Source organism: Thermobia domestica, chromosome 12 (assembly GCF_964235325.1).
Source record: "Thermobia domestica chromosome 12, izTheDome1.hap1.1, whole genome shotgun sequence".
NCBI lineage: Eukaryota > Metazoa > Arthropoda > Insecta > Zygentoma > Lepismatidae > Thermobia > Thermobia domestica.
Window position 1 is genome coordinate 225,426,829 of NC_137465.1, and position 22,501 is coordinate 225,449,329.

Here is a 22,501-nt window from a genome sequence, read left to right on the forward strand (position 1 = left end):
TTAAAAATAAAAAGCTACAGCAAGCTTTTGGTTACTCTTTCTTATGAGGAGATTTGTATTACTTGCAATACATGGTGGCGAATGAGCAGAATATCCTGAAAAAAGTCAGGAAATTTGAAGTTTCTAGAAAAGATAAGGAATTCTCAGAATTCTTGCCATTAGTCAGGAAAATGTCAAGGTTTCGAAAGCATAATGCCGTTCTGTAACACTGTGGACATTTTTTATCATAATTTTTCGTCATCGCTTCTCTGCAGCAAAAAACATGTTATTTCAGAAACAATTTTCTACTGATTCTTTAACCTGTCATTTGGAACAGACAGTAATTGACGGAATAATGAAAAACGAAAAGTATGTGGAAAGAAAGTTCTGTTAACATTTGATACAACAGAGAAAGGAACACATATATTGTAAAATAGTTTACTAGACATTATTGAATACTTGCAATATATGTTATCATAATTAATACATGCTATAATTTTATAATAATTGAGGTCATAATAAAAGGAAAATTGTTATATTTGAATGAACAAAGGAAGGAAGGTAAATATTGTAAAACCTTTTTTAATACTTTTTTATTCTTTTACTCGAGATTTGTTCATAGTTTTTTTTATTAAAATACTTACTAATATATCCTCATTTTATTGTTCTCACAAATCAATATATGTTGCTAGTAAAATAGTTTAGATTAATAGAGCTCATGATATGATACCCCCCCCCCCCCGTTTACGAAATCCTGGCTAAACCATTCAGTAAATGTTGCCATTAAAATAGTTTAGTATGATCGAGCCCTTGGTATGATGACCACAGTGTTTCATGTCACGGAACCCCCTTTACGAAATAATAGCTACGTGCTTGGATGAAGAGGTTTCTCTATTCTCAGTATCTTACTGATTGCAAGATCATTCCAAACTAAAATGAATAGACTTATAAATGTCAACGTGGTAATTATAACAACAAAGTATAATATATTACAAAAACATAGTTTGACCTTTCCACTTACTAGAATAAAAACTTTTTAAATATGCTTCTTAACATTACGGTAAGAATTGCAATTCTTTTGATTCTGTAAAATAAATATAACAAACTTTGAAGATTAGAAACCTAATCAGCTATAGCATTAATTTAAGGTTTGTCTGAAATCAGGATGACATGCATCATAACACTAGGATGTAGAACTATGAAAGATAATGCATACTTATTTCATCATTCTCTTGCAAAATAGTGACAAAAGTTGAATCAAAGAATTGTTTTTCGACTGGCTGAAAGTCCAAGCTAGTACTGTGTTTGGATTAATTATAGTAATATTGTTTTACAGAAACGAACCATTATATACATTGACTAGAGATTGTGTGTGTGTATTGCAAAGGATTATAAGTTGCTTCGTGTTTTGTTGTAGAATAGAGCTAACTTGTACTCGGTAATACCTCCACTTTCTCATCTAGCTTGTGTGTGTTCTTTCCTTATACATAATTTCATTCTGTCAATCGGTGCCACAGAAAAAAACTGCACTTCTAAGATGTTATTCGCAAATCATATTTGAATTTATGGTTTATAATTGAGTCTTTAATTGGTATGTATCTGCTTCAATTTAATACCCCCTATTGTAATTAGTCGTTCGGAATATAACTAATACATTCCCATTATTTTCTTTTATATTCCACAATTATTCATACTTTCAGGATATATGTTTTCTGTATATATTGCATCACTTTGTAAACAACCTCTCAATTTATAAACCATTTTTATATTCATAAACATGGATTGGGTGACTCTCCTCTCAACGTTTATAACACTCTCTCCACATACAGATATTTTATGAGCATCAGTTCAGTAACCCTCCTCTCATCATAAATCATATATATATAGTGCATCTGGACGCAAACTCCATATATTAACATCTTTATAAACATCATTAAATCTTCCGTCTTGGGTATCATATACAAATTACCATGACAGTTAAATATAAATGTTCATTGAATTTGCTGTTTTTGGTGCATGGAAGCCAATACATATTAATATATAATAGATACTAAAACTAATAGATACTAAAATATAAATATTATAAGAAATAAATATAAATAAGTATCAAGACCAACACATCTATAAAACATATATATACACACGTATATACCTCAAATGCTAGTATTCCCCAAAATAAAACTTTCTGATTACCTCTAATAAACTGCCGTTGTATCTAAATATATTATTTCCTTATAGAATGAATAATTACGAAAAACTTTGTTCGTGTATATCTTCATGCTAACGACTACAGATGAGAGTGGGCGACATCATAAAATAATCCAAAATACTGATTACAATTTAAAGTAAATTGAAAGTTTACACTTCGTCTGTCTGCCTAAAACGAAAGATAAGGTATTATTTTGGTGCAAACTCCTTTCATATCTCCATTTATAGTAAATATTAATTCCCTGTGTAAGAGTACAGGAGGGTACAATTTTACAATAACATTTATCTTGAAATTTTAATGAAGTAGAGAATTTTATCTAGTACTGCATGCTTTCCTATTAATGTATAAGTGGTTTAAAATAATCATTTCATGGGGAAGACACTACCTTGCTTGTTTAGCTTTCATATAAGTTATATCAGTAAAGGTGACCTCTCATACGTCTACATGAAGATAAACTAAGTTGTATTTATTCAACTGTACTTTCAATTTGGGGGTTCAAATTTCATCATCTATTTTGGTATTTATATACATATACAGACATAACTTCTAAATAACAGTATCGGTTTATGGTTCGATGAGAAATCACATATATATTTACAACAGTCTTAAACTATAGGTAAGAAATGTTTGCAGTTTCCATCTTTATGAAGGTTATAAAAAAACGTCCTTATACAAGAAGCCATATATACTAAAACCTTTACACTATTCTGTCCTAAGTCAATGGAAAATACACCTATTTTGAGAAAGTAAAATACCGGAAGCATTGATTAAGAGAGTGAAAGATAAATCTGTTCGTTGTCCATCACATACAACATTTGGAAAACTGATGAAATACAGAGGAATTGCTTGTTTCTAAGTGGCTATCCGAAAGGCAATAAAATACTCGTTAAATACATAGATACGTGTAATATAAATGCTGAGAAATCTCTATTGTTTCTAGGAAGAAAATAAAACTTTAGCGTTAGGAATTGTAAATGCTGACAGATTTTATTTCTTTCTATACTTTTTACTGACTGTTTAGGTTTTAAATGTGATAGAATGTCACAAAGACCCAATAAAATAGGAAGTAAATGGTCTCACAATCCTATATACTCACTTCGCTAGTATTTGCGTTGTTTCGCAGTCGCTTTCATTTCCACTTCTTCTCTACCTGGAACAAAGAAAAAGCGTTTTTGGCGCGAGCTCTTGTTCAAAGCGTCGTTTACGGTAATTATTTTCTCCCAGCGTAAGCATACGAGAAGTTAGAGTTTCACTCCAGATGCATATATGTATATGAGTGTCTGTATGTGGTATATTATTTCTCAGTAACTTTAAATTTTATTTCAAAAATTTTAAGCCTTACACTGTCCCATTCCTTTGCGCTTTTTAGCGTCTTACTGAAAGTCGTTTCTGTCCCTAACTTTTTTTAAAAAAATATTTTTTATTAATTATTTCTCATTTCTCTTTTATTTTATTTCCTCGACAGTTGAGGTGGGGACTTTTCTTATTAGTATGGTTTCTAATTATTTATACCAGACCTAAATGTTATTATGCTTTATAATATTTTAGACATTAAATAATTATATATACGCAACACCACATGCAACATATATATGGATACATATAGTCTTGAGATCTTTATTTAGTACATTTACTTGTTTTTTACTTATAATTTTATTATTCATTTATAACTCTTTTATATACACAAGACACGTACATATGAGACACATATCCTTCTTTGATACTTAAGTTATAAAACTCTAGTGCCAACATTGTTGGAGATTGACTATTCCAAGAATGTAAAACACTGTTAAGTGAAATAGTTTATAATTCACGTCTCGTAGAAAGATATATATCTTGTATATAAATGTATGGTATACGTTAAAAAAATCCCGGTAACTATTGGCCAGGTCTGAACCAATTTTGATGCGCTGGTATCCTATCGCATAAGGATTGTTGTAATTGGTGGCCCAAATCGGCCAGGCGCAGGTTTGGCTCAACGTACACGTGATGCTGTGTTTCTCTGTAATTAGTGGCCGGATCTGGATCAAATTTAGTGAGATGTATCTCACTATGTAAGGAATAAAGGTGTGTATACGTGGTGGACGAACTCAGCCAGGGACAGTTTTAGCTGGATTGGACTTAGCTTACAGGTGGTATTTTATCTCCCGGTAACCACTAGCTTTATTTAAACCAAATTTGGTGAGCCAATAGCCCCTCGTATAGGGAATAATGATCGTTATATTGATGAACAAGTATGGATCGGATCGAGATCAGAATCCGAGCTCCCTCATGGCTTAACGGTTAGTGTACTCTCCTTTGGCAGAGGATATATTTGTTCGATTCACGGCGGGAGTTATTGTTGTTCGCATTCCAGGTTGTCACATATAACCTTGCTGCTGAAAGGGATGCTAAACTCCAAATGTAAATTACTTGAAATTACACGTGATGCCGGGAGCACTTAAGTTTGGTTCATCTTGGCTTATATCTAATTTTTAGTACTCGTACTCCCACGAAAACCAATGTTTAATTTAACGTTTCTTAGGCTTAGCTCAGTGATAAAGTAAATAACAAAAATAGATGAATAGGACTAATTGAATTTATTGAAATCAGTGAACATGGAGAAAACTTACAGTGGTAAATCGGATAGAACCAGGCGTTCTTCATACAAGAGATATAAATTAAACTGCTGAACCACTCAGAGCTAGTCATTATTCTGGGAGAAAGCATTACCACTTCACATAACATTTTTCTAGTAATAGTGAGTCTCTTACACACGTACGTGGTGATGTACCCACGATTCTATGTTCGTGGTGCGAGCGATTTTTATATTGTTCAGATCCTATGTGTACCTGCAATTCTTATCTTAGTTATTCCCGATTCAAGAAAGAAAAAGTCAAATTATAAAAGCAAGGACATCAACCAAAATTAAGATATGACTACGAGCCTTGATTATGAGCTTGTTTTTAACTTGAAATATCTAGGTTCGATTTCCCATAGAAGTATGCATAGCTCTGATACCAAATTTAAGCATAAAACAACTTCCCACAAAACGACTAGGGATGACAAAAATTCTCTGATTCATGTACCTGGGACCAGTGGATCCGAATCAGCATTTGGAATCCTGATTTTGCGTCTGAATTCGGATACGAACTTGGATCCGAGATCAGATCCGGACCTCGGATCTTAATTCTTTCTTATCTCGTATCTAGATTCGCATAAATAATTTTAATATTGAACTCAGATTCAAAAAAATCCGTATTTTGTGCTATAACCACAGTCCCGAAAAATTCTGGCAAACGACATTTTCTTATCCAATATTTTTATCTTTTGGAAAGGGTACATCCAAAGAATATTGAGTGTGAGGGACAAAAAGGATTTAAAAATCTGTCAGTATTTATTTTTAATTGTTTCATCTTCTCGTTTTATCATTCAAATAGCCTAGGCTGAATGTATATATGTTATTACTAGAATCTAGGATTCAAGTCCGGAAAAAGGTCTAGATGCTGATATCGGATTCATGTTCGAATCCTGATCCACATTCGAGATCCTGATCTAAAATCCAAGTTTCGATAAGGGTCCAAATCTGAAATCCAGATCTCAGATCCAGATTGGGATCCAGGTCTGGATCCAGATCCCAGATCTGGGCACCCAGGATCTGACGAGTTTTGGCCATTCCTACAAGCAGAGTGACTTCTCCTGGGGAATGTTTGCAGCCTTCTGAATTAACAGTCGTTGAGATCTTGTTGTGTTACTGGCTTTACAATCCTTTTCAAATGATATGAAAACGAATCAGATTAGCAGATAAAAATGAATCAGAAGAAGCAATAATTGTTAAACATGCATTTCAAATATTATATCAAAATCTGGGAATCACATGTCCCAGAAACAAATTACGGACAGCAGTCATGCTTATACATGTATATGCATATATGCTTATAATTTTTTGGATATCAACATTATTCTACAAGATAACGTAACGTTAGGATGTTACTTGTCACTATATTTCCTTTGTTGTTTTAAAAAACACAAAAGGATGCTATAAAGACCACACAATTAAGTTGGAACCGTTCTACGGACACTAGTAAAGTTCACGAGTACACCAATGGCTAGGCATTGAAAATTCCTCTCCTTTACTGCAACGACCAAACGAATATGTTTAATCTGAAAAAAATCTGCTTAAACTTGTTTTTCTCTTCTTTCTAAAAATCAAACTATAAGTGACAGTTTTACAATATGTATTCCATTTTGTTAATGCCTATAATAACTTTATATGAATGGAAAGTGAAGTTCAAGAGAGTCGTGGAAACCTGAAGAGAACCTCAAATGAAATATTTACATGGGCTAATGGACGACTTTACCTAATCAAAATAGGTTTAGCCGTTTTGGCTTGATAATCTGAAACAGAACGTTACACAACATGCTATTCATAACTTTACAGCTTCTTCCCGGAATCTACAAATGAAAAATGAAGGAAAATTAAATATTCAATTTTGTCAGTTATAAGGTGTAATTCAAGTTTATTTCAACACGAATTAGTGAAACACTCATGTGAACATATCATTTGGTGTACAAAAACTTTACTAAAAGTTTATGTACTGTAATCACAAACAGTAATGCGTTTGCAGACTGATGATTAATAATACATGCTTTTACATGGTCTGTATAGTTCATGTAACTAAATATCCAGAAAGCTTTACCAAAAAATTAAAAATAAATGAAAATCTTCTTTACGAGGTAAATGTTTCTTATATTATAGTATACATATCAAGCCCTACCATTTATAAGGAAATAAACTCTCGGTTCTTCTATTGATTTAATCTCTCATAACACAGTACAAGTTAAGTGGATTCATTTATGGTAAAAATATGTTTTACCTCCTTCAGAGTGAAGGCATTATCATCGTTTATAATTATGCTTGCCAGATGAACGTTTTTATCTCCTTTTACCTTATAGCTCATAACCATAAACCATGTCCATAACATGTATTAAACGAACATTTTGAATATTTCTCTGGTATTCTTGTTAAGTATTATTACATATAATATACTGCGTATATATTTAATAGTATAAAGGTTTCAAGAGTTTTCAATAACTTTTCTATTTTTACTGAGGGCGTTTACTAAGCGCAATACATAAAATTAGCATTGTGTTTTTTCTTAAACACATATATTTAATGAAGGACATTGCAGATGATCTGTTAGGAAAACTCAAAGGGTAAAGTTGAAAGATTGTAGCGATAGATAATTTTAAAGAGTTATTCAAACGAGAAAAACAGTGATTTATGTAGGCCATGGAATCTACTACCTTTGCGGAAAGTTGGGATAGTAAGTTTATACCTTTAATTGATTGATTCCGTATTCATATTCTTTATAAGCAAAGACGCTGGTGTATAACACAAGATTGACAATTTAAATTAGGATCTGAACCATTGCAACGAGCACAATATTCTCTCTCCCGAAATAAAAAGAATAGAAATACAATCTTTGAGTTTTATGTTCCACGGTTATGACAGCTAGTTAGCCTAGGAGACGATGATGAAGATAGATGAATGTAATGATGGAATGAAAATACTGAGAGGAAACGGGTGAACCAGAGAAAACATACCATGAAGTTCTCTTGGCGCGAGCTTGGATCAAACTAGGGACCCCTTGCAGAAGAGGTGAACGCTCTAGCACTAAGCCACCGCAGCTCCTCCAAAAATCATGTCCTGAACGTCGTGAACCAAACAATCGTGCTCTAGCCCAAACCAACAAGGAAGACTATGTATACTTACGATGATATAGTTCAATTTTATGTTAAACAGATATATTCAAGCTTTCCCAATAGAAATCACCCAAATTAACCTAGGCAGGATCAGAGGAAGCTACAAATTTCCACGTTTCTTAAGTTTGGGTTTTCAATTTTGGAGAAGTTTGATCCCCACTACATTTGTCTATTTTATGTCAGTAAGTTTGTAAAATATTTGTTTCCATAATATAAATGATTTTAAGTTGTTTTCTTTACCCTAAACAGTGATAATTCAGATTGAATATTACAAATAGTTAATTTGACATGAACAGCTTTATCGATAACCTAATTTCATCCAAATTAGCATAATGACGTGTTAGTAAATATTACGTAATTCAAAATTATTGCAATGAAACTATTGTCAGGCATGTTTATATATCTGATATTTGTTGCACCTAAAAGCACACGGAAAACTTTATGTACTACCGGTATGTATTGTATTGTCTGGAAACCCTATAGTTCATACCACCCGTACTAACGCGAAACACAGTTTCATATCATTAATATATACTTTCGGACAATTAAATTATGATATGAAAAGCAGGATTTCTTAATTAACGAAACCTCACAATAATGAAAATCCTCGTTTGCCTAGAAAAGTGCATAGGATATTTTAATCCCCTTTCCTTGGTCCACAGTAAAATACACTGATCCTTCATTCTTCCAGTGTTAAGTGAAATACAACTGATACGTAACTGAGTACTAAATTTATTGAGGTTATCCTGAATAGTCGTTAGATCCAGTATGTTGTGTTCTGTCCAGTAAAGAACAGATCTCCCAGTGATACAGAGAGTTTGCTAATTATCTTAACCTTGGGAATAGGAAAAATATAATTTGAGTGAACTTATATAAAGGAATAATAATACAATCAAAATAATGGCAGGGGAAACTCTGAAGAAACTCTTAACCGCACATAATGTATTGTTTATCTTAGACATTTCATAATTGCGGTCTTTCTCAATGAGCTATAACTATCTGATTTATACTAGCTTTGCTATACTACTCAATAACTTACACTAAAATACAAATGCTGAGCAATACAACGTTTTATAATAAAAATAAAATTATAAATGTGATAGTTTCGGATATCTAACATATCCTTCTTCAGACACTATCACATTAAATGAAAATTATATATATATATATATATATATATATATATATATATATATATATATATATATATATATATATATGAATTTTCATTTAATTTGATAGTCTCTGAAGAAGAATATGTTAGATATCCGAAACTGTCACATTTATTATTTTATTATTTTAAAATAAAACGTTGCTTTGCTCAGCATTTGTATTTTAGCGTAAGTCAATGAGCTGTGTATTGGTTTCTTCTTTGTTACTTACCCTTACGTGGGATACGTAACACTTTAGCAACCCTGTATTCAGATGTCTTATTCTGGGTTTAGTAGCATCCACACCCCTATTGAATAATACGTGAAGTTTGTATACCATATTTGCACATAGCAACCAGTAATAGACCAAGTCTGCATAAAATACTAATATATGAACACATGGCTGTTAAAGTGTTGAATAAATTTAGCTGAAATAAGATCTTCATTGATATAGATTCATATTTTTTGGTTCAATTCAGTGTTTAAATAAGAATACAGAGATTTTGAATTGAGTCTGTAGGCCAGGTTTGTTAAAAAAAATATTGTACATTTTTTTTAATGTAATATGTTTTAAAGGAGGCTATGGCACTTGTATATACTAATACTATGAATTTTAAATAGTTTTACTTTTACTCCAGAGATTTATACGCATGACATTTTTTATAATGTAATTGTAGATTTGGAAAGGAAATTGTAGAAATAATGCATCAACAACTACAGAAATTGCTGTTAAGTAATAAGTCAAATGAAAATACTAAAGACTTAATAACTACTTTTTTCAAAGAATAAAAATAATTTGTCTAATGATCCTCATACATATGTATTAAAACTCTCATGATGTACTTAAGTTGATTAATATAGTCTTATAAAGCATATTATGTTCTTTCTGAATATGGAAATTTGTAGGTAAGGTATACACTATGTAAATTAGAGATTGACCTTTTTACAATTTAAATAAGCATATACATTGTTCAGAAAAAAGTAGCTTTATTTCTTTTGTTGTTATTGGGTGTATTTGTAGAATTAAGATCAAGACTTTTGGTGTCATTGAGAACTTTCATTTAGTTTTTTAAAAAGTTGTTTAATTAAAGCGCTTAATATACTTAGAACCCTAACTGTGATCTTCAAGAACGCCAAACAAACCTGTGATTTTATAAATGTTAACATTTTTGAATTCGTAGCCAACTTTGAGGAGTTCAAAATAAAATCGTCGGAGTAATATCGTTAAACTAAAGATTTGATTTGCCAGTTATAGTAAACCAAAAAATAAAACTAATGTATTCTTCCAGTATCAGGTAAATCATGTATTCCGTCTGAAAAAAAGTAGTTGCCTGAATACATAACAGAAAAGATTTTGAAAACATTTGGAACATTTTTTTCTTGTTCTACTCTTATGCCAATATTTTGAAAGACACAGGAAAGGAATAATTAACGAAATTGGAAGAAACTCATGGAATGAAAGAAGTAACTCATGGATTGAAACTATAAGAAGAAACGAGACAATATCGAGAAAATCATTGGATACGATGATCCACGATACTAATTTTTCCATTTTACACAAGTGAAAAGGAAACAAGAGGATTTACAACGAACTTAAAAAGTTTGTTATTTAATTCTCTATGTGTGTGTGTGTGTCTGTGTTATTTGGCATTTTTGTTCAATTTAAAGCCCTCCATTTGACAGAGCATCAAAAACTATCTGAAAAAAGTGATGGCATTTTTCGCGTCACTTTTACCGTTCGACAGATATTCGCCAAAAAATCCGACCTTGGGAAATTTAGGAAGCCATATCTCGGGAACTATAAGTGATAGAGAGATTATATTTTGCGTTTTTTCCAATTTTGAACCCTCGAGTTTGAGCATATGTCTTCGTAAAACAATGTACCGTAGAACAATTTAACAGAACTCTTAAACAAAACATGTGGAAAAAATTTAGTACTCAAGGAAATTATAAATGGATGGATATAAGAATTGTTTAATGAGTATAACAATAAAATACATAGAACAATTAGTATAAATCCTATAGAAGTTAATAATAAAAAATATTTTTTTTAAGTTCGTTCTGGCAATGTTCTGGAGCATTCTAAACTGGTTTTCTATGGATTCAGTACCACAGGAATATCTTTTATCTGCGACTTTATTCTTCTACGTAATCAAAAATAGTAGAAATTGCCTGATGTAATCATTCTTGGTTACTATATTGATTCCCAGAGAGTAAAAACGACAATAGAAGGCGGCACCTGATTCAGATTAAGAATGCCAATATATTTAATTTCAGCTTCTATTCTTATACTAAAATCAGAAATAGGAAAAAAATAGTACAATTTCGTTTTCTTACTCAATTCTATATAGTTAAAATTGTAAGATATAGGAAGAAACTGTTTTCGGTATACAGGGTGGTCCAAAAGTGTGGAAACACCCAACTTAAAGACAGAATTTTAAAAGAATTGCAAAAGTAATACTTTAGATTAGTAGTACAAGTATGAGATAAACTTTTAAGACATATAATATTGATAGCCACCATCTTTAAATCCGCCATTTTGAATTCACTTTCATTATCTTAAATAGAAACCATATGTTGCAAACTCCTTATTCTCATCTGAAATTTTCACAAAAAATCAATGCTGTGTCAGCTTTGCTTTATCACTTACTATAACGAAATTATGAATGGTTTTGTTTGTTTGTTTTCTTGGTATCATTTCAGGTTATTAAGGTAGCATGACTGTGACACAGGCAGAATAAATTGAGATCTATTTTTGTCAGGAGAGCGAAGCACAAGTGTCCTTGGTGATGATTTTAATAACCGTCACCCAGAAAGGGCACCCATTAGCCCTTCAACAGTAAGTAAGTTGATCAAGAAATTCAGGGGAACAGGGTCCGTGGCCAACAAACCAAAATTAGCCAGACCATGCACGACGACTGACGAAATAACGTCAATAGCAGTATTGGCAGCATTTAGTAAAAGTTCGAGTAGAAGCACTCGTTATTTTTCTCAGGAAAGTGTTGTAAGCCGTACATCCATAATGCGTGTATTGTCCCTGCATAAGTATCACTCCTACAAGCTACAACTGCCTAAGCATCTGTTAGAGGATGACCCCAATCGACATTTGGAATTTGTGGAATGGGCAAAGAGCAAATCGCCAAAATCCCTGTTGGGTCTACGACGTCTTAATCACAGATGAGGCAAACTTTTACGTTTCTGGTGAGGTGAACAAATAGAATGTTCGCACATAACTCCCGATTGTTTAAAAGCATCTGTTGGCATTTCCGGAAAAGTGATGGTGTAGTGTGGTGCGTGAGGAACTCGTGTTGAGGGTACTTTTTTTAATCAAGGGTACCTTAACAGTAATCGAGTATTGCCGAGTTTTGGAGGATGTCTTTGCAACTCTCTTATCTAAAGATTGGACATTCCCTGTCTTCTACTATCACAATAGTGCCCCTGCGCGTTATGAAAACCGCGTTCGTGAATATTTGAATATGTATTTTCTCACTTCGTGCATTGATAGATGTGGTGCTGTGATATGACCACCACGTTCCCCTGACCTTACTTCCCTAGATTTTTATATTTGGGACATATTAAGAGTCTTCATCCCGGCGAAATTAAAATACCGCTAATTTTGCAGTAATTATGTGATATTTTCAAATAGATAAAAAAATAATTGAAATATGGAACAAGAGCGCCCTATACAATATTATTTTGCGTGAGGTACCGTTATCACAAGTCACCTAGTGGCTTTCCGTTTTCAGCTGTTTAGAAACGCGAAAATAAATGCCGATTTTCAAAATGGCTCGAAATCGAAAGCAGATAAGTGAGTCGTTATTACGGTATCTCATGTAAAATTATATTGTCTAGGACGCTCTTGTTCCACATTTCGATTATCTTTTATCTATTTGAAGATATAACATAATTACTGTAAAGTTAGCGGTATTTTAATTTCGCCGGGATGAAGACTCTTAAGTCCTATGTATTTAGTGAAAATGCAGGATATTAACTACCTAAAGGAATACATAATTAACGCGTGTACAAGATTAACTGGAAGCACTTTGAGCATAGTTTTGGATGAATGAAGAAAAAGAATGACTCTGATAATTACACTGAGTGGACAATACATCAAACACATCTTTTAATCGGAAGAAATATGTGTATGTAACTCACGTTGTGAAGTTAAAAAAACTGTCATAACTTCGTTACTACTGGCAAAACAAAACGAACGCAATATTGTATATGTGAGAAAATTTCAAATGAAAAGAAAATATTACGATGTATGGTTTCTATTTAAGAAAGTGAAAGTAAATTCACAATGGCGGATTTCAAGATAGCTTCCATTTACATCACATGTCCAAAAGTTATTTTCTCATCGGTACTAGTAAGTTACAATGTTAGTTTAGCATTTTGTTTTAAAGTTCTGCCTTATATTTGGGTATTTCCACACTTTTTTACTACCTGTAGATTAATCGTTTGGAAAACATTCGTTCAAAATATACCAGTATTGTAAACAGTAATGACGCCAGCGTTATTGTTCTGGGGGAGGCAAGCAGAAGGGCAGATATATTGTTGAGGGACAGATATTTTTTAATACCAAAAAGGATATATTTATATTACTTGAATCACATTACATCATGTTTGAGTGGCTGGGTTAGCCTCCGGGACGAATCTCGCCCCTTTCCCCCTCCGACGTTATCACTGATTGAAAACCGGAAGTTATTTTCTTATAGTTTCCGTCAGGAACATATTTTAATAGTTTGCTTGGCGTGGTTGCAAGAGCACCACCGACATAAGACTTTCACGTTTTTTGCACGAGTATACTAGTAGATAATCGATTAAAGTATATGTTTTTCTATAACTCTTGCGGGGGCAATTGTCCCCTCCTGCCCTCCCTAAATGACGCCCCTGATTTCAGTTCTGCAATCACATAATTTGACCTTTCATAATTTCACATTTCGAAACGAAACTCATTTGTTACAATATCGGGAAACCAAACTCTTGGTATAGGTTATCAGTATGTTGACCTAAATAAACGGTTAACTAAGCCAAAATGACAAAAGTTACCTCTAGTCGATTTTTCTTTTGGTTATATAGTCTACTAATAAGAAAACAGAGTTCATATACGAGACCCATCCATACAGAATGGAACTTTCTAAGTCCACCGCATTACCTAAGGTAGGCAAAGAACAAAGAACGTAATAAAGAACAAAGAAAAGCAACCCATAAAACAAAGACTGTGCTAGATTTTAATTAGTTATTCTTTTGCTCGCGACGACTTTTGTTCCAGTAGGCAAAGAAACTGAACAAAAGAGATGGAAAGGAAAATAAGAATGCTTGATTTGAAAACACAATGGATACTTTTAATTTTTCACATCTCGTTTTCGCGACTCGTTTTTTTTCTTTATTCTCTCTTCTTTTTTGGCAAGTTTTGTCAGTTTCAAAATGAGGGGGAAAAAGACGAAACAAGACAAAACAGTGTTAAGTTTTCCTTCGCCTCATATCAAAAGTTTTAGTTTGTTCTTCTTTTGTTTCTTACAATCGTAGGTTTGCACAATTCCCAGCAAAACTCCACTATGAGTTCTACTGATACTGTACTCCTCAAATTATACTTACGCTTATCTATAATTAAAATTTGTCTATTCCATGTCACGATCGTCATGTGGTATATATTTTGTTTACGTTTATTAATTAATCAAAACAAAATTAACAAAATGTTTGTGTACAATCGCAAATTTGTTTGTGTATTTAGAAATTACTAATACGTAAGAGGTCCTTACCTACAATACAAAGTTCCACTATTGTTTTATTTTCAACAACCTTTATGCAGCTTATATAGAACTATTTCTAGCGTTAACTACCAGCCTCTCTGGGTTACAATTACAAAATTTAATAATATGTTCCGTTAGTCGGTAACTTCCTACTATTACTGCAGTGCTCTCAAATCGATAGAAACAAAAAATATATATAATGAAAAATCATCAAATAATAAGTAATCTATATAAATAAAAATTAATAATACTGTTGTGGGCTGAATTTGGATTTAAACGGCATCTTAAGTATCTCAGCAATCCCGAAAACTAAGGATTCAACGCTAATATCGGCCATTTTCGATCCGTTTTCGATCAGTTCAATTTCTCCCTCCTCCTCCCCCTCTTCTAAGTTGCATCGTCAAAGTGAAATAATAAAAACTATTCCAGACCTAAACTTCATCTATAGGGGATGATAGGAGAACAATAGAAAGAAATGCAGAGATCTTATTAAACGCTTGGAGGGACATGGGTTTAGAAGTAAATGCGGAGAAAACTAAGTACATGGAAGTGCGTCGGGACCGTAATACGGCAAATTATGGATGCATATAGCATTAAATAATACTTTTGATAAAGTGGAAAGTTCCAAATATCTAGGATCAATGTTAACATACGAAAATCATATTCACGAAGAAATTAAATGTTGACTAAAAGCAGGGAATTCATGTTATTATTCGGTTGAAAATTCTGTCGAGGAATTTGAAGCTTAAAATATACAAAACGATAATCATGCCTGTTGTTCTGTATGGTTGCGAAACATGCTCGCTTACTCTGAGAGAAGAACATAGACTGAAAGTATTTGAGAACAAGATCCTGAGACGAATATTCGGGCCCAAGAGGGACAGGAATGGGGAATGGCGGAAACTTCATAACGAGGAACTACATAATTTATACGGTTTACCCAACATTGTTAGGGTCGTCAAGTCTAGGAGGCTCAGGTGAGCGGATCATGTATCTAGAATGGAAGAAATTAGAAACGCTTTCAAAGTCTTGACTGGAAGACCAATTGGAAAACGACCATTAGGAAGACCTAGGCGCATATGGAAGGACAATATTAAGATGGATCTCGCAGACTGGATACAAAGTAGAAACTGGATGCAGTTAGCTAAGGATAGAAGTCAGTGGAGAGCTTTTGTGAACGCGGCATTGAACTTCCGGGTTCCATAGGCCATAGAGTTAGTTAGTTTATATATAGGGCTATATCTATATATATAGAAATAGGAATACAAAGTAGAAACTGGATGCAGTTAGCTAAGGATAGAAGTCAGTGGAGAGCTTTTGTGAACGCGGCATTGAACCTCCGGCTTCCATAGGCCATAGAGTTAGTTAGTTTATATATAGGGCTATATCTATATATATAGAAATAGGAATACAAAGTAGAAACTGGATGCAGTTAGCTAAGGATAGAAGTCAGTGGAGAGCTTTTGTGAACGCGGCATTGAACTTCCAGGTTCCATAGGCCATAGAGTTAGTTAGTTTATATATAGGGCTATATCTATATATATAGAAATAGGAATACAAAGTAGAAACTGGATGCAGTTAGCTAAGGATAGAAGTCAGTGGAGAGCTTTTGTGAACGCGGCATTGAACTTCCAGGTTCCATAGGCCATAGAGTTAGTTAGTTTATATATAGGGCTATATCTATATATATAGAAATAGGAATACAAAGTAGAAACTGGATGCAGTTAGCTAAGGATAGAAGTCAGTGGAGAGCTTTTGTGAACGCGACATTCAACTTCCAGGTTCCATAGGCCATAGAGTTAGTTAGTTTATATATAGGGCTATATCTATATATATAGAAATAGGAATACAAAGTAGAAACTGGATCCAGTTGGCTAAGGATAGAAGTCAGTGGAGAGCTTTTGTGAACGTGGCATTGAACTTCCAGGTTCCATAGGCCATAGAGTTAGTTAGTTTATATATAGGGCTATATCTATATATATAGAAATAGGAATACAAAGTAGAAACTGGATGCAGTTAGCTAAGGATAGAAGTCAGTGGAGAGCTTTTGTGAACGCGGCATTGAACTTCCGGGTTCCATAGGCCATAGAGTTAGTTAGTTTATATATAGGGCTATATCTATATATATAGAAATAGGAATACAAAGTAGAAACTGGATGCAGTTAGCTAAGGATAGAAGTCAGTGGAGAGCTTTTGTGAACGCGGCATTGAACTTCCGGCTTCCATAGGCCATAGAGTTAGTTAGTTTATATATAGGGCTATATCTATATATATAGAAATAGGAATACAAAGTAGAAACTGGATGCAGTTAGCTAAGGATAGAAGTCAGTGGAGAGCTTTTGTGAACGCGGCATTGAACTTCCGGCTTCCATAGGCCAAAGAGTTAGTTAGTTTTTTTGAATAGTTATGAAGTCACAACCATAATCACTTTCATTATATATATATATATATATATATATATATATATATATATATATATATATATATATATATATATATATATATATATATATATATATATATATATATATATATATGTATGTATTGATAAACAAGTTGTGAGCTCTGACATTTGAATTTGAAGGATAAGTTTGGAAAATATTTGCTTGGTGTGGCTTTTGGACCACAAAGAGCGGAAATACCAACCAATATTAGACACCTAACCTAAAACAAGTGAGTTCCGTTTCACAAGGTGATACTAAGGCAGATTTTCTATCAATTTGGGTTCATTATTCTAACCACAACTGATACATTTATGAATTCAATTAGTCGCTTTCAATAAATGGATAAGAGACGAAATAGCATCTACTCTTGGGATATTTCACTTGCTCTTACCGGCTTTATCTACGACAATCCAAAATTCAACCCGCAAGCAATATATTTGTGCAACATTTAGTTTCAATAGAGGGTTCAAAATCAAGGTTGAATCTATTCTCGGAAAAAGAAACTATTATGAACAAAAATAATTATCTCTATCTAGTCCCGGTTTGGCTGTGTACAGATCCATATTCAAACAGGATATGAAAGTAGACATTTACAATTTTCGGCTTCAATATAGACATTTGAGCTGAGATTAAACCTATTCTTAGGATTAGTTCACTCAGAAAAACATTCAGCCTATCTCCTACTGCATATGGATCAATGTTGAAAGTGAAAATTATAATAAATTAGGGCTATACAATTTCCGATATCAGTAGAATGGCTAAAAGCATAGATGTTATGTGTATTTAGAATGTTAAATCCATATCAAAAAACGTTCCTCATTAACTGTTACCATTCTTACTCTATTGACGTTAACATTAAAACCAGAAGCGGCAGAATTACATCACTTCCGAGTGGAAACGAAGGAAAAGGATAAAGAGGTAACCTAATCTTGGACGCTGAACCGTTTTAGAAAACCAATTTTCCATGACTTTAAGCATCTTTGCTCTCACATCTGTTGGCAGATAGACGGATAAGTATACATGTTCCGTTCCATAAGACACTTATCGTTGAGCATAGTATATTTAGGAAATCAAAAACACCATTCTTGATTTTTTTGTATTCAAAACACTCCGTGTTAAAAAGAAGCTAAGTTCCGAACTAGTACAAGAATGTAAAGTTATCAATACATCAATAAAGCCAAATCCTTCAGCCAAGGTAAGTTGTGATCTGTTGTAAACAGTTAGCCAAATTCTTTAAATACTGTCTGACGGAGGACATTTAATTTTCAAGAACTTGGCAGAATCGATATCATAACTTATCTTGGCTGAAGAATTTGGATGTATTGATAACTGTATTTTTTTCTTTTGCACTTATTAGGCCCGCCATGAAACATAGGAACACAAGTTCTGAAAAATTATAAACCATTCCACGTTAATAATTACTAAGATCTTATATGCATAATAACCGTAATTTTCTTTATATTTTTTCACTCCAGTTATCTATTACTACTACTACTACTACTACTACTACTACTACTACTACTACTACTACTACTACTACTAATAATAATAATAATAATAATAATAATAATAATAATAATAATAATAATAATGGGTATTTTTTTAAAAATGTTAACCCATTATGTATATAGAATTTCAACGACTTACCTCAGTTGGACACCTGAGGGATTTATTATAGTAAAATTTTATTTACTGGAGTATGTTCTCCGTAGGTCAGTATTTTAGTAGCGTGCAGAGAACTTTCTTTATTATTATTTACTATTATTATTATTATTTACTATTATTATTTACTATTATTATTTATTATTATTAACTTTCTTTATTATTATTTAAGCTTCTGTTTTGTCACAATTTCTTTCCCACGAAGTATCATTAAATATTTTTAATAATCAACGCAAAAAAAAAAGTAAATTACAAGACACTTGATTTACCAACGTTGTAACTGCAATGTGTATTTATAATAACGATTTTCTACAGAAAATCTACATCTCTTTCGGTGCACATGGTTGTAGGTTTGAAACACGGTGGAAGAGTTTTAAATTTTGAACGTATTATGGTAGTCTGGTCTCCAACGTAAACTGTACGTCTACATCTTATTTAGCCTCTGTGGTGAAAGGAACACTAAATTCTACTGCAACCAAACAATGTAAAAAAGTCAACGAAGTGTGATATTTACTGCAATAAGGAAAGTTACATCTTTGAATATAATATTTTGATTTTTTTAAGAAAAATAAGTTAAAGCCCTAATATTCCAAGTAGTGTACTTATTAAAGTATTAAATAAATGTATTTAGAATAATGTATAAGGAAAATCTGCTTCGTATTCTTCTCAGAAAATAATAGTAAAGTAAAATTCCAGTGGCTTTCAAAACACTGGCTATATAAAAAAGGAAGAGGAAATGTAAATATGTTATAATATTACACAAGATTTCAGTGAGAACGTATTGATATTAAAAGTTACCCACAATAACAAAAAAAAAGACCTTAACAGAAACTTTACCTCTAACATGTAATAAGATTTACCATATATTCTAGTTATATAGACATTATAGAAAAAAACGGAGTATACAGTACAAAATAAACATGTAAAAACTTTTACTCCATTACAATAATGTGTGTTTCATATACTGGTTACTCTTTTCAGAGACCATGTTTTCAGTTCAAATCCAGAAATCTTCCTTTGTAAACAACGGAGTTTCTCAGGAAATTTCGTGTTTCGTCTGCACACGAGAAGAATACAATAAACAGAAAGTTTAATTTTTAATCTAGGGAGTACTAAACTTGAACTAAACTATGGTCAACTCTTGGGTCAACACTAAGTAAGAGGGTAGAAATTACTAGTCGGCTTGTGCCATTCATGTTTTATGGGTGTTGTGTGGTCAGCACATAGACTTTCCTTTCTAGATCGGAGTTGGCTACTTCTTTTATTTCTGGTAGCTCCTCAATTATTCTCACGATGCTGAGTGAGTCTCCAATGCCAATACCAATTGCTGACGTCAAGAGGCCACCAACTTTCTACTGACCAATTTCAACACTTTTGATGTCCCAAGAAGTGGAATTTCAATACAACTTAGGCACTGACCTCGCTTCCTAAAAGCTTCATGATTAGGAATTAAAAATTAGATTTTTGGGTTGTTGGCATCTAAGGCCATTTAGAGCGTCACTTATATGAGGGATGACGCCCCTCGGCGATAACACTAACTATCAGATGCATGGTAAGGAAAGAATCGGCCTGGGACCAATATATTAGGTAGCATCCCGGCATTTGCCTGGTGCGAATGAAGCAAAGCCAGGAGAAACTTCACTCAAGATGGCTGGTCTGAAAAAGCTGTTACACTTTTTAGACCAAGTGTTCCCAACCGGGAGTCGAACCCGGGACCACTAGTTCCGAAGGCGGGAGCGTTAGTGGCCACTAAAATATTTCAATATATTGATCGACAAATCATTATTTTCAACATGTCCATATTAATACAAAAAAAAATGTTTTACTTAAACAGTATTTTGATTTCAACAAAAGCGCTAGAAAGCAGAAAATAAAGCTGGTATTCACAGCGAAGAAACCTGGTATGAGCACAAAATTATCCGGTAGGCTACCATGTTGCGGATTTATGAACGAATACAGCTTAGTTAAAGTCATAAGTTTGACTAACTGCACTGTGGTTTGGATACGTTAAAGAATTGAACAAACATAGCTACAATTTTAATATTTTTCAGGAAAGTTTCAACAAATACGTAACAATAGTTTGACTATATGTTATTACTGTTCAATTATAGTGAGTAGTGCTTAACATGAGAAAAAGGCTAATATTTGAATAACTCCAGAAGCTTGACTCTAATAACTTTCATATAATTTGGTGGAAACCGTTTTCTGATGCCAGAAAGCTATTAAGCTTGTTCCAACTTTTGAATCAGTAAACAATCGAGTTTCTTGTCACATTCAGAGAGTACAGTACACTTAAAAACTACAGTATCGCATTAAATTCTGATGCTAGAAGTAGGTCTATTATTTCTGGTTGTAATAGATAGATAAGGTCAGAAATGGAAAGTGTCCTTGGAATGTTTATTGCATACTAGAAGCAGCGTTTTCCTATCTCTTAGGATCACTAGTACATAGAAAAACACATCATACCATTATTCGTGTCCGATTTCAACTTCAACAATACACATATCTTATATCAGAGATAGCGCACAAGCAAAGATTCATTACGAAATCTATCATGCAAAATGTTTCCAATTTAACCTTTTAATGGCCAAATCTAGCAACTTCCATGGGAATGGGCACCAATAATGGGCGTATCGCCGCTATAATGAATTCAATATAGTGGATATTCAAATCGACAACCAGGGTCTTCCTGACCAAATTTGAACCTGCTCTTACTTTCAAAAGTTGAAGGTAAAAGAAATTCTCCAAAGAAACACATGTAAAATCATTATACTTTACGCTCAGATCAAAGACTGAAGTTAATCTCTAACAATAATAGCTACCTAATGGTATGAGGCATGTAAGGCATAGCAACACAGTGGTTTTCAACTACCTTTGTTCATGTACATAGTGACTATTGCTGACACGCCTGGTCCCTACGAAACATCCACGCATAGGTCCTTCTGCTGGGTTCCTGTCTTGACTTAATTAAATGCAATTCATGCTTTTAGCGGCCATTTAGTATAAGTTGCTTCGTTTCTTTACACAATCACTTAAGGATATATCTCCGAACGGGTATTTATACCTATCACAAGTAAGCCCTACTAATGAGAATCTGCATCCTGTAATATAGCTTATTATTTAAGAAGCACTTACTAAAGTATCAGAAATAATTTCCTAATTAAAGAATAGAGTATCTAATGAAATTAAGTGCCTAGGTATGCAAGTCTAAAATAGGACAACACTTTTTTTATTGCTCTAAGAAAACTACACCTGTGCAGAAAATGTCACATGGCAATACGTAATCAGGACGTTAAACTGAGTTGAAATGTATTACTTCTATTTAACTATATTACCTCTAATATGCATGAGCCCATCTGCGGTATCTAGCCTTTCCATGCTTATTAGCCATTTAAAAATTAGCTTTATCATCCCAATTTTGTTCAAATTCTGCCGAGTCGAAAAAAATAGACAAAAGAAGAAATTACAGTAATCTAACAGAGAAGTACCAATTTGTAACCATTGCCATTAAATCCAGTGGATTGTGGGACAAAGGAGGCCTCAACTTTACAAAGGAAG